Genomic DNA, 15,847 nt, shown 5'->3' with positions numbered 1-15,847 from the left:
TTCAGCATGGAGCCAGCCGCCATGCTTCGCTCTCACGGGCTCATTTGTTAAAGGTTATAGTCTTTCTTTTCCCACATTGCTGAAGTGTGTACTTCCTGTGTGCAATTGTAGCTTAAGCTCCTTGCTCAAGTAGAATTTCGTTCCTCACTTAATCAAACAGCAGAATATCTGCAGATGAAAGGTTGTACCTCCGAGTGCCTATTGCTGGACACTGAGGGGTCATTGTCTCGCCTTCCACTGATCTACCTCTCAATGGAGGGCTTTCAGCAGGTTCTCATACATAAGCCCACGCTGCAATGTCTTCTTCTAAACTAGAATGGCCTAAGTGTTTCATGGCAGCGCTAAACACAAGAGCGTAGTCCAATTCTCTGCTTCTGTGCTAATTATTAGAGCCAAAATTCTACAGAAATTCAAAGAGGGTCTGCCATGCCAATATGTGGGCTTGCACATGAAGAAAGCGCTGTTTGAATGTTTTCTTGTTTTCAGTTGTAGCTGCCAGGCATTGATTACAGTCCACCAGAATTCTGCCCCCACTCCTGCGAGGGTCTGGCACCATGCTGAAATGCAGAATAATAATCCCCTAATCACCTGAGCATTGCCAGTCCTAGGTTTTATCTGCGATGGTTGTGAAAGCCCCCAGTGCCTAGTGATTACAGCATTTGATCTGGGTAATAATGTCTTCACTGTTGCCCTGCCTAGGGCTCGAAGGCAGTGCTGCTCTAATCCACAGTGCATTCTAGTGGAATCGCATTACACAAAGACCACCAGGGTACTCCTCTTGAGGGGAGGGGAGGAGGTGAGGGTGGGGGTGCGCGGGGGGGGGGGGGTGTTAAAGGAGGAGGTTGCCATGGAAACAAGTCTCTCTCGCTGGAGCATCTCTCTCCCTTGCACAAACACACACACACACACACACACACTCTGTCTACTTCTCACTTGGGGTAGATAAGCAAAGACAGGTTCCATGTTTACTTTCCATGGGCCCTCCAATCCCTGAGCAGGCTGAGCCCTGATAACACGAGGCCTGCACCGCCACCAACCACTGACAGGAGATAAACACCCCAGCAGAGCACAGCAGTCATCACCCTCCAACCAGGATGAACAAACCATGGAGACCTGGATTCATTTGGATTAGGCTGGATTGCTGCTGCTGCTGCTGCCACCACCACCGCTGCGGTTTTGCTGCCGCTGCTGTGCTGAACTCGATGTTGCACTTCACTATGTGGAGACTAGGAGCTTAGTCAGAGAACGTAGCCACAGTAATAGACTGGATGCTATTTTAGATATTGAGGTCAGGGGACATTGTGCATTGGGCAGGTGTGTGTCACCACAGCTGGAGGTCTTTGGGAAACTAAATTCCTCTCTGTGCCCCCAAGTAGAAGAAAGAACCACATTATCAGCATGTTGGTTCACCATCCTCTCACATCACGTCTGCCCTTTTTCATTATGGTTGTTTTGCACTGGAAGTCGACAACACTGTTGGTACATTCCTTTGTATTTGTTCCAAGTTTCCACTAATATCCAGTAATTCAATGCCCAGAGTAATTAGATTTGTGTGATACTAATGCCCCCAAAAAGGGAACAACATGCTCTTTGATGTCGAGATCAAGACAACTACAAGTGCTACTTTATCGTGTGCATTATGCTCACAAACTAATTATATTTCCACACATATTCTTTGATTAAGGCACAGCTGGAGGTGTATGATTAATTACAGAGGAAATTGTGGAGTTGAGGTAAAGTTTTGTGAGCCTGATTTCCCTTTTGGCCCCTTCGTTGCCTGTGTTTACTTGTGAGAGATAATTTAGGTTTTATGAAGCTGATGGCGTGACCACACACCATAAAGTTAGAGAAAGGGGTTCTGTCCAATTAACGCTGTAAGTTAGGTTTGTTAGTCAATATGGATTTACTTGCGTTAATGTAAATAATAATATAGTTCATTAAAAATACTGTGATATGTACATATGTACATATTTACAGAATATTATGTGGCGGTCCCTGCAGCTCCATGGATTAATTAGAGAAGAAACATCATTTCTACCAACGATGCAAATCTTTAAGAACCAGTCGCACACAGTGTACAATTTTCTGATGTCAAATTAATTCTTGAAGTAGCAGGACAATGGAACAAGTGCATTTCAAAGAGAGTATTTCATCTGTGCATTAATACAAATATAGTGCTCAAATAGTATTTACAGCATCAGAATGGTGGGAAACAGAATTGATTCTAAATTAAATGCAAAGTCTTTTAATTATGGAACAGAGGATATGTGATGTTTAGAGTGGTGCTTGTGAATATGAAAAATTGATTTCATTTTGTAAATAAGTTAATTCTGGTCTTTCATTCGTCTGTTAATTGTGAAAACATGTCAAAACGGCTTATTTGCTAATTAACGGGCCCTTGATAGGGGTCAGCGTTTATTTAGCAGTATATTGATAAAAGTATTGACTGCTGTTGGGTTTTTTGTTGCAAAATATTCACGTCACTGTCACTGGAGCACACTGATATCGACCTCAAGCTGATCATAGCTACTCCAACCACAGAGGAGGAAACGACACATCCCACAAGCAGGTGAGGTTTTTGTTTTATTGCTTTGTGACAACAGCCCTAAACCAAAAAAATCAACGTGAAAATCTCCAGACACTTGTCAAAGCAACAATTAGGTAGGTACTCCGATTTCCTCCCACAGTCCAAAACCATGTGGAGGTTAATTGAACAATCTAAATTGCCCGTAGGTGTAGAATGTGACAGTGCTCTCTGGTGACCTGTCCAGAGTGTATCCCGCCTTTCGCCTTGTGTCAGCTGGGATTGGCTCCAGTGACCCGCGACCCTCATGTGGAGGATAAAGCAGCCGACGATAGATGTTATCTTGGGGTGTTTATTTTTTCATGACCTGACATCGCACTGCTTTTTTTCCAAACAAAGAAACAAAGCATGATTCCTAATTGCAAAATTAAAAAAAAAATTTGTTAGCCCAAACTGGTGAATTATCAGCGAGTGTGGAGGAAAGTACATCATCTTTTTTTTTTTTTTTTAATCCATATGAGCATGTGCTCTTATTTCACTGTTGCTATAGTGCACTGTAGTAACTGGAAATGTGCAGAGAGTTGCCTACACTCTAAAAGGCATATACTTTGATCACAAGATTGCCCACCCATTGTCTCTTGGCTTTTTTGGAAAGCTCTCACACATTATAAGTCATGAAGTGGCTGCATGATCTTCATGCTGGAGAGCTCTGCCTGTCCAAAATGGTCTATTGTGAAACTTCAAGTGGTATTCTGTGCCACAGAGTAAGTGGAGAGGACTGGCAGAACCACTTTTTTTCAATTTAAATTGTTTAAATCTGGGCTCATTGTGTAATTCATCACATAAAATCTAAGAATAAAATAATAACAGTTCGCTTTCATAGATTAATCTGCTCATATTTTCTATCTAATGAATCAATGGCTCATTTAGTCTATATATTTTATTTTAATAATTGACATAACTGCATCATGTTATAATCAAAAAGAATCTGACAGGTTTGCTTAAAATAAGTCAGGTAGAAAAAAAAAACATTTCAGCTGATCTATTAATTTGTTTATTGGCTAATTGTTTTTTGTTTTTTACCTTCATTGATTTTACTTTTATCATGGCAGGGGTTTGATTTTGACACCAGGCTAACTTCCCAGGCTAATGTCATTTATTTGACAAAATGGCTGGTGAAATGACTAGATTTAGTGGCCCCTGCTACTGATCTCTGGTGATTTATTTATTTTTTCCTTTGTAAAACTCTTTATTTCTATTCTTGTTTGGTTCATTGAAGCATCTGTCATTTCTAGTGCTCCCACTGTGCCTGACAAAAGCAGAGCCATGTTGGATTGAAAAGACAGAAGGGCAATCTTTCAAATGGATCTCTTTTCGAAAATATATTATGACATAATCATGTTTTCTCCCTAAAAGCCCAGGGGAGGCCTGTCTGTCAAATTGCAGTCCTCTCTTGACTGCCTGGCCTGAACAGAAACAGCAGTTGTGTGTTAATAGAACCCAGAGGCACTCTGAAACCTTACCCATTCTGCTTTATGCTCTCAGCCAGGAGATTAAAGTCAGGGAAACATTACAGGAGGCTGGATAATTGCCCCTGTGTTTCCAGCAGACAAAAGGCAATGCTCTGGCAATTCCCTTGGTAAACTGTCAAGAGAGGCTCAAGGATCCTTCAAGGCTGCAGCAAATTGTACAGTCCTGTCTAACAAACTACCAATCTCTGGATATTATGAGGCTTCCATATATCCTTGGCCATAATGACAGCTTGCACTACTTAAATGGATTGCGGGCACAAGATAGCTTTTGTGAGCACACCTCCAATAGAAAAATTACTACCTTGGTTCCCAGTCTTTGCTTTTCATTTTCCCCATCTGTTCCCATTTGTATTTTGATTTATATTACTATCCTATTTTATTTTCATTTTTTTATCCAGAGCTGAGTGCTGGCTGCTGCCACTAACAGATGATTACAACCTTTACTCCTGAGGGCCACTTGATCCCCTGACAGAAAAAAAAAAAATCTGCAAGCAGTTAATGAGTTGCCATCCATGTCTAGTGTTAAGGGTGTCTACAAATTAACAGAGGCTTTTGTCGGGGCTCTTCCTTGCTCGCTCGCTCTTCTCTGCTCCTGCAACCACTTTCTCTCTTATTTTCCTGCCTCCACCCCCACCCCCACCCCCCCAATCTCACACTGCCTGCTGCCCTTCAATTTTCTCCTTCTACCTGCCTGCTTCACGCTCCAGCGGCCCTGTGGCGGGAGCGGCACTGTCTAGCTTTTGGCTTTGAGCGGCACTCTTTGTCAGTGCAGTTCATGTTTAGAATTAGCCATTTAATGAGAACAAAAGAAATTAATTGGTGGTTCAAGCCTAATGAGACGTCTGTGAAATTAACGGGCCTCATCAATAGAAACAAATAAAATCCTTCAGCTTGTTGTTGCGGCACATTATTCTGACAAAGCTTTTGACACAATGATGAATAGCAGGTCAGGAGAGACCATCTGTGCTTTTTTAAACCTCTGCAGGAGGGGGATGGAATGTAGGCTGGCTCGAAGAGATGGTGATAAAAGAAGGAAGGAGGGGAAAGGGGGAGGGATAGGAGGAAAGAGAGGGAAGAGAGTGGGGAAAAAAGAGCTGAGAGAAAAACAAATTCGCCCCCTTTATTCATCACCCTTTAGCATGATACTGCTGTCTAACCATGGTTACAAAGGAAATAAAAAACATGGCCATTTGCATGTGAAAGGCACTGGGTTTCTGACGATGTGTCCAGAAAGCCGAAGAGGTCTGATTTCGAGGGATATTTAACCTCCATTCAGTCTGCAACAAAGGCCTGGCTGTCGCACTGAGAGTAGTGGTTCAGCCTGATTGGGGCTTGTGTGGGGGTGGTGGGTGTGGGGTAGGTACAGGCAGGATCACAGACCTCATTTGTTCCCCCTCTTTCCTTTAGCCTGTCTCTCTCTATTCCCACTGAAGAGCAGCATTTCCTCTTTATACTCACCCACCTCCTCTCTCAACGTTGTAAATGTCTGACCTGCGGAATAAATTGGATGGGAAGGAGGTGTGGAGGCAGCACAGAGAGCGGTAATACATCTCTATCATGTTCGGTGACCTTTATTTACCGCACATTGGGCAACATCGTTGTCTGTGTTATGAGTCTGTCTCGCTTCCTCTGCTCTTAATGGCCCGATGTGGAAGTTGTGGACGTGATGGTGGTGGTTATCTGCGTGTCTTCAGCCCCGTGTCAGCAACTCAGCCCTACCCATGCTCTTTGGCCACCCAGCAGGGCCGTCCCACCCCGGCATGTTTGTGTATCATGGAGAAACTGTTTGCTTTCCTGTGCTGATCAAATAAACAGGCCATGTCTTTGGGGGTGGGAGGTTGGAGGAGTGGTGTCTGTGTGTTGTTAAGCTCTCTGGGTGTAGATAAGGAATTGTTTGATGGGGTAGAGAGAAACGAGAGCGATTTAGGTCAGCTAATCTGATTTACACAGAGATGGTCTGACCATTGCAGGGAGCAGTAATTTCATAGAGGGATTAGAAGCCCCCCTCCAAAGCTCCTAACCTGCAGAGGGGAGGGAAGGGTGGAGGCTTAAAGGACTGAGAACTACTCGAATATGTTGTTGCAACAACAACTTCAGCAGTTCTTGGTGCAGATTAAACATAGCTCAGATTGGACTCAAAACAATGGGGGCATTTGAAAATAGTATTACTTAGCTTGTTTACATGCATTTAGAATGACTGTATTTGAGCTCATAATTATTGGCCCAAAATGTATTAGAATTAGTGATAGTGAATTTGACCCATCCTTTTTTAACACACCAGTAGTGAACAAACACAAAGTAGGTGCAGGAGCAGTGGACAGCACTTATCTTGGGGATCAATCCAGTGCTTTGCTCAGAGGCACCCCAGCCCTTGACCCCTCCCGGGATTTGAACTGGTGAAGTCCAATTCCTTTCCTCATGGCCATGGGCTGCCCAATCAAACAGATAATCCAACCGCACTAGCTGATGTCATCCGTGTAGTAGTCCATCAGGTGTTTTTTTTATATATACTTATATAGATGAATTCAGTGAAGTGCTGGAAGTAAGTAAGCAAGACGCCACCGCAGCTGTTGCATGTTTATTACTGTCAATAATTTCCCTGCAGTTTGAATACAAGCTCCATCGGGAAGCACCTGTCAGGAAGCACCTGTACCATTCTTAGCGGCTGCAATAGTAGTGATATTTAATTCGTCTTTGTAAGACATCTGGCAGTGAAATACACAAGTCTTTACTTCATGAAGGATGTCTCTGTGTACAAAAGTATACTTTACACAGACGGTCGAGCAGAGAAATGACATGTTCCCTCTTTTGAATTCATGTTTCTGCTCTGTAATCTCAATTTACTGTTTTTATAGGTTATGTCAGCAAGCTAGGAATCCGACTCTTCGTGCTGCTGCTTGATGGCAGAACACAGAAAGTCGTTGGATTTGTCTATGGGAACCTGTTAACAGTATAAATCATGTGGTATGTGTTGCTTACTCTCCGCTGCAGTTCTTCTGTATTTGAGTGTGCTCTCTGTAATAATTTGGCTTATAACTTTCAGACTTGACACTCTGTTCACATTAAACTGTTTTTGCATATTTCTACTAGGTACATAGAGCACCCTTGTTGCCATTTGTCTGTGTATTTAAAATGCTCAGCTGAATAATTGCACTGCCAGAGCCATCACTTCATCCACAGGAATAACTTGCACGCTTGGCTGCTGTTTCTAAAGTGTGTTCGGCTAATCCACTCATTGCTTTGTGCATTCAGTGCTGTGAACCATAGGGCACCCGCTTGGATGCTCGTGCATAAATTACTGCCATGGAACATAAAGTGCTGGGAGGATTTTCCTTAACGATCGCCAACGCTTTAAACGCTTCTGCTTCAACAGTCGATACTGCTCAGCCCATTCAATTATTCAGCGGCCTGTCCCTCATTAACAAAATCCTGACCTTGACATGCCTGCCCTATTTCTCTCCCCTGACATTCTCAGCTCTCCAAACGACTCTGTTTGCTCTAATATTGGCTGGGAAATCCATGCATATTGATAAGTTGTTTGCAGTGTAATTGAAAATGTCAGTTATGAGGCCCATGCAGAGAGAGGTCAGCTCCAAGAATAAAAGCTGACAGACTGCTATGTATGGAGTATATATAGTTTTTGGATGAAGTGGGATCCCAAGTGGGATAAAATCTGATTTATAATCTTATAAAGTGAGAGAGATCATTTTAAGATGCCTTAAACCTGAGGTAATTACACAACTTTATTCCCATTTTCATATACTTTTATGGATTGGTTTGTGGTGACTTGATTGAAATTCTAATCTCTTTCCAAAGGTCAAGTTGTTCATCATTCATATTTCATGGTCTGGGTAAACATCCGTGGCTCAAACATTCAATAGGACTCATGACTCATGAATATGTGCATCAAATTGGTAACCCGTCATCTCTTGAGGAGTAGCAGATGTCCTCTGGGTAGTGTCTCATTTTAGAGACGTGCTGTACCTTGTGCATCAAGACAATACTTTTACATGGCATTAGCAGAAAAGAAACAAATTATTGTGTCAGTCCAACTAAAACCAGACTTTTAAACACATGTAAACATGTTAGTCAGACTGAAATTGACTGAAATCAAGATGGGTTAAGACACACAGATAATGTGATTGGGAGATAAGCTACTTTTGCATGTGTGCCTTCAGCCAGAAGGTATCAAAACTAGAAAATTCCACGGCGAAATTTTGAGATTGCCAACATGCTAAACTATGACATTGTTGTCTCATTTTGGACGACATACTAAACTATGACATTTTTGTCTCATTTTGGACATCATACTAACCTATGACTTTTTTGTCAAATTTTGGACGACATACTATACTATGACATTTATGTCTCATTTTGGACTTTCTTACTTGGAGCTCTTATTTGTACCCAAATGTTTAAATGCACTTATTGTAAGTCGCTTTGGATAAAAGGGTCTACTAAATGACATGTAATGTAATGTAATGTGCTAAACTATGACTTTTTTGTCACATTTTGGACGACATACTATACTATGACTTTTTTGTCAAATTTTGGACGACATACTAACCTATGACTTTTTTGTTCACATTTCGGACGACATACTAAACTATGACTTTTTTGTCAAATTTTGGACGACATACTATACTATGACTTTTTTGTCAAATTTTGAACGACATACTAACCTATGACTTTTTTGTCACATTTTGGACGACATACTATACTATGACTTTTTTGTCAAATTTTGGACGACATACTAACCTATGACTTTTTTGTCAAATTTTGGACGACATACTAACCTGTGACTTTTTTGTCAAATTTTGGACGACATACTAACCTGTGACTTTTTTGTCAAATTTTGGACGACATACTAACCTATGACATTTTTGTCTCATTTTGGTCGACATACTAACCTATGAATTTTTTGTCAAATTTTGTATGACATACTATACTATGACTTTTTTGTCACATTTTGGACGACATACTATACTATGACTTTTTTGTCAAATTTTGGACGACATACTAACCTGTGACTTTTTTGTCAAATTTTGGACGACATACTAACCTGTGACTTTTTTGTCAAATTTTGGACGACATACTAACCTATGACATTTTTGTCTCATTTTGGTCGACATACTAACCTATGAATTTTTTGTCAAATTTTGTATGACATACTATACTATGACTTTTTTGTCACATTTTGGACGACATACTATACTATGACTTTTTTGTCAAATTTTGGACGACATACTAACCTATGACTTTTTTGTCAAATTTTGGACGACATACTAACCTATGACATTTTTGTCTCATTTTGGTCGACATACTAACCTATGAATTTTTTGTCAAATTTTGTATGACATACTATACTATGACTTTTTTGTCACATTTTGGACGACATACTATACTATGACTTTTTTGTCAAATTTTGAACGACATACTAACCTGTGACTTTTTTGTCAAATTTTGGACGACATACTAACCTGTGACTTTTTTGTCAAATTTTGGACGACATACTAACCTATGACATTTTTGTCTCATTTTGGTCGACATACTAACCTATGAATTTTTTGTCAAATTTTGTATGACATACTATACTATGACTTTTTTGTCACATTTTGGACGACATACTATACTATGACTTTTTTGTCAAATTTTGGACGACATACTAACCTATGACTTTTTTGTTCACATTTCGGACGACATACTAAACTATGACTTTTTTGTCAAATTTTGGACGACATACTATACTATGACTTTTTTGTCAAATTTTGAACGACATACTAACCTATGACTTTTTTGTCAAATTTTGGACGACATACTATACTATGACTTTTTTGTCAAATTTTGAACGACATACTAACCTGTGACTTTTTTGTCAAATTTTGGACGACATACTAACCTGTGACTTTTTTGTCAAATTTTGGACGACATACTAACCTGTGACTTTTTTGTCAAATTTTGGACGACATACTAACCTATGACATTTTTGTCTCATTTTGGTCGACATACTAACCTATGAATTTTTTGTCAAATTTTGGACGACATACTAACCTATGACTTTTTTGTTCACATTTCGGACGACATACTAAACTATGACTTTTTTGTCAAATTTTGGACGACATACTATACTATGACTTTTTTGTCAAATTTTGAACGACATACTAACCTGTGACTTTTTTGTCAAATTTTGGACGACATACTAACCTGTGACTTTTTTGTCAAATTTTGGACGACATACTAACCTATGACATTTTTGTCTCATTTTGGTTGACATACTAACCTATGAATTTTTTGTCAAATTTTGGATGACATACTATACTATGACATTTTCGTTTCATTTTGGACGACATACTATACTATTACTTTTTTGTCAAATTTTGGACGACATACTAACCTGTGACTTTTTTGTCAAATTTTGGACGACATACTAACCTATGACATTTTTGTCTCATTTTGGTCGACATACTAACCTATGAATTTTTTGTCAAATTTTGTATGACATACTATACTATGACATTTTCGTCTCATTTTGGACTTTCTTACTTCGAGCTCTTATTTGTACCCAAATGTTTAAATGCACTTACTGTAAGTCACTTTGGATAAAAGCGTCTGCTAAATGACATGTAATGTAATGTAATGTGCTAAACTATGACTTTTTTGTCAAATTTTGGACGACATACTAACCTATGATTTTTTCGTCAAATTTTGGACAACATACTATACTATGACTTTTTTGTCAAATTTTGAACGACATACTAAACTATGACTTTTTTGTCACATTTTGGACAACATACTAACCTATGACTTTTTCGTCACATTTTGGACAACATACTAACCTATGACTTTTTTGTCAAATTTTGGACGACATACTATACTATGACTTTTTTGTCAAATTTTGGACGACATACTATACTATGACTTTTTTGTCAAATTTTGGACGTCATACTAAACTATGACATTTTTGTCTCATTTTGGACGACATACTATACTATGACTTTTTTGGCAAATTTTGGACGACATACTATACTATGACTTTTTCTTCACATTTTGGACGACATACTAAACTATGACTTTTTTGTCTCATTTTGGACGACATACTATACTATGACATTTTTGTCACATTTTGGACGACATACTAACCTATGACTTTTTTGTTCACATTTCGGAAGACATACTAAACTATGACTTTTTTGTCAAATTTTGGACGACATACTAACCTATGACTTTTTTGTCAAATTTTGGACGACATAGTAACCTATGACTTTTTTGTTCACATTTCTGACGACATACTAAACTATGACTTTTTTGTCACATTTTGGACGACATACTATACTATGACTTTTGTGTCAAATTTTGGACGACATACTAACCTATGAATTTTTTGTCAAATTTTGTATGACATACTATACTATGACATTTTCGTCTCATTTTGGACTTTCTTACTTCGAGCTCTTATTTGTACCCAAATGTTTAAATGCACTTACTGTAAGTCGCTTTGGATAAAAGCGTCTGCTAAATGACATGTAATGTAATGTAATGTGCTAAACTATGACTTTTTTGTCAAATTTTGGACGACATACTAACCTATGATTTTTTTGTCACATTTTGGACAACATACTATACTATGACTTTTTTGTCAAATTTTGAACGACATACTATACTATGACTTTTTTTTTCACATTTCGGACGACATACTAAACTATGACTTTTTTGTCACATTTTGGACAACATACTAACCTATGACTTTTTCGTCACATTTTGGACAACATACTAACCCATGACTTTTTTGTCAAATTTTGGTTGACATACTAACCTATGAATTTTTTGTCAAATTTTGGATGACATACTATACTATGACATTTTCGTCTCATTTTGGACGACATACTATACTATTACTTTTTTGTCAAATTTTGGACGACATACTAACCTGTGACTTTTTTGTCAAATTTTGGACGACATACTAACCTATGACATTTTTGTCTCATTTTGGTCGACATACTAACCTATGAATTTTTTGTCAAATTTTGTATGACATACTATACTATGACATTTTCGTCTCATTTTGGACTTTCTTACTTCGAGCTCTTATTTGTACCCAAATGTTTAAATGCACTTACTGTAAGTCACTTTGGATAAAAGCGTCTGCTAAATGACATGTAATGTAATGTAATGTGCTAAACTATGACTTTTTTCTCAAATTTTGGACGACATACTAACCTATGATTTTTTCGTCAAATTTTGGACAACATACTATACTATGACTTTTTTGTCAAATTTTGAACGACATACTAAACTATGACTTTTTTGTCACATTTTGGACAACATACTAACCTATGACTTTTTCGTCACATTTTGGACAACATACTAACCTATGACTTTTTTGTCAAATTTTGGACGACATACTATACTATGACTTTTTTGTCAAATTTTGGACGACATACTATACTATGACTTTTTTGTCAAATTTTGGACGTCATACTAAACTATGACATTTTTGTCTCATTTTGGACGACATACTATACTATGACTTTTTTGGCAAATTTTGGACGACATACTATACTATGACTTTTTCTTCACATTTTGGACGACATACTAAACTATGACTTTTTTGTCTCATTTTGGACGACATACTATACTATGACATTTTTGTCACATTTTGGACGACATACTAACCTATGACTTTTTTGTTCACATTTCGGAAGACATACTAAACTATGACTTTTTTGTCAAATTTTGGACGACATACTAACCTATGACTTTTTTGTCAAATTTTGGACGACATAGTAACCTATGACTTTTTTGTTCACATTTCTGACGACATACTAAACTATGACTTTTTTGTCACATTTTGGACGACATACTATACTATGACTTTTGTGTCAAATTTTGGACGACATACTAACCTATGAATTTTTTGTCAAATTTTGTATGACATACTATACTATGACATTTTCGTCTCATTTTGGACTTTCTTACTTCGAGCTCTTATTTGTACCCAAATGTTTAAATGCACTTACTGTAAGTCGCTTTGGATAAAAGCGTCTGCTAAATGACATGTAATGTAATGTAATGTGCTAAACTATGACTTTTTTGTCAAATTTTGGACGACATACTAACCTATGATTTTTTTGTCACATTTTGGACAACATACTATACTATGACTTTTTTGTCAAATTTTGAACGACATACTATACTATGACTTTTTTTTTCACATTTCGGACGACATACTAAACTATGACTTTTTTGTCACATTTTGGACAACATACTAACCTATGACTTTTTCGTCACATTTTGGACAACATACTAACCCATGACTTTTTTGTCAAATTTTGGACGACATACTATACTATGACTTTTTTGTCAAATTTTGGACGACATACTATACTATGACATTTTTGTCTCATTTTGGACGACATACTATACTATGTCTTTTTTGGCAAATTTTGGACGACATACTATACTATGACTTTTTCTTCACATTTTGGACGACATACTAAACTATGACTTTTTTGTCTCATTTTGGACGACATACTATACTATGACATTTTTGTCACATTTTGGACGACATACTATACTATGACTTCTTTTTCACATTTTGGACGACATACTAACCTATGACATTTTTGTCAAATTTTGGACGACATACTATTCTATGACTTTTTCTTCACATTTTGGACGACATACTATACTATGACTTTTGTGTCAAATTTTGGACGACATATTATACTATGACATTTTTGTCTCATTTTGGTCGACATACTAACCTATGAATTTTTTGTCAAATTTTGGATGACCTACTATACTATGACATTTTCGTCTCATTTTGGACGACATACTATACTATGACTTTTTTGTCAAATTTTGAACGACATACTAACCTGTGACTTTTTTGTCAAATTTTGGACGACATACTAACCTATGACTTTTTCTTCACATTTTGGACGACATACTATACTATGACTTTTGTGTCAAATTTTGGACGACATATTATACTATGACATTTTTGTCTCATTTTGGTCGACATACTAACCTATGAATTTTTTGTCAAATTTTGGATGACATACTATACTATGACATTTTCGTCTCATTTTGGACGACATACTATACTATGACTTTTGTGTCAAATTTTGGACGACATATTATACTATGACATTTTTGTCTCATTTTGGTCGACATACTAACCTATGAATTTTTTGTCAAATTTTGGATGACATACTATACTATGACATTTTCGTCTCATTTTGGACGACATACTATACTATGACTTTTTTGTCAAATTTTGAACGACATACTAACCTGTGACTTTTTTGTCAAATTTTGGACGACATACTAACCTATGACTTTTTCTTCACATTTTGGACGACATACTATACTATGACTTTTGTGTCAAATTTTGGACGACATATTATACTATGACATTTTTGTCTCATTTTGGTCGACATACTAACCTATGAATTTTTTGTCAAATTTTGGATGACATACTTTACTATGACATTTTCGTCTCATTTTGGACGACATACTATACTATTACTTTTTTGTCAAATTTTGAACGACATACTAACCTGTGACTTTTTTGTCAAATTTTGGACGACATACTAACCTATGACATTTTTGTCTCATTTTGGTCGACATACTAACCTATGAATTTTTTGTCAAATTTTGTATGACATACTATACTATGACATTTTCGTCTCATTTTGGACTTTCTTACTTCGAGCTCTTATTTGTACCCAAATGTTTAAATGCACTTACTGTAAGTCACTTTGGATAAAAGCGTCTGCTAAATGACATGTAATGTAATGTAATGTGCTAAACTATGACTTTTTTCTCAAATTTTGGACGACATACTAACCTATGACTTTTTCGTCAAATTTTGGACAACATACTATACTATGACTTTTTTGTCAAATTTTGAACGACATACTAAACTATGACTTTTTTGTCACATTTTGGACAACATACTAACCTATGACTTTTTCGTCACATTTTGGACAACATACTAACCTATGACTTTTTTGTCAAATTTTGGACGACATACTATACTATGACTTTTTTGTCAAATTTTGGACGTCATACTTAAACTATGACATTTTTGTCTCATTTTGGACGACATACTAACCTATGACTTTTTCGTCACATTTTGGACAACATACTAACCTATGACTTTTTTGTCAAATTTTGGACGACATACTATACTATGACTTTTTTGTCAAATTTTGGACGACATACTATACTATGACATTTTTGTCTCATTTTGGACGTCATACTATACTATGACTTTTTTGGCAAATTTTGGACGACATACTATACTATGACTTTTTCTTCACATTTTGGACGACATACTAAACTATGACTTTTTTGTCTCATTTTGGACGACATACTATACTATGACATTTTTGTCACATTTTGGACGACATACTATACTATGACTTCTTTTTCACATTTTGGACGACATACTAACCTATGACATTTTTGTCAAATTTTGGACGACATACTATTCTATGACTTTTTCTTCACATTTTGGACGACATACTATACTATGACTTTTGTGTCAAATTTTGGACGACATACTAACCTATAGTTTTTTCGTCAAATTTTGGACAACATACTAGACTATGACTTTTTTGTCAAATTTTGAACGACATACTATACTATGACTTTTTTGTCAAATTTTGGACGACATACTAACCTATGACTTTTTTGTTCACATTTCGGACGACATACTAAACTATGACTTTTTTGTCAAATTTTGGACGACAAACTTACCTATGACATTTTTGTCACATTTTGG

The sequence above is a fragment of the Solea solea genome, chromosome 12, assembly GCF_958295425.1.
Source record: "Solea solea chromosome 12, fSolSol10.1, whole genome shotgun sequence".
Lineage (NCBI taxonomy): Eukaryota > Metazoa > Chordata > Actinopteri > Pleuronectiformes > Soleidae > Solea > Solea solea.
This window is presented reverse-complemented; position numbering follows the sequence as displayed.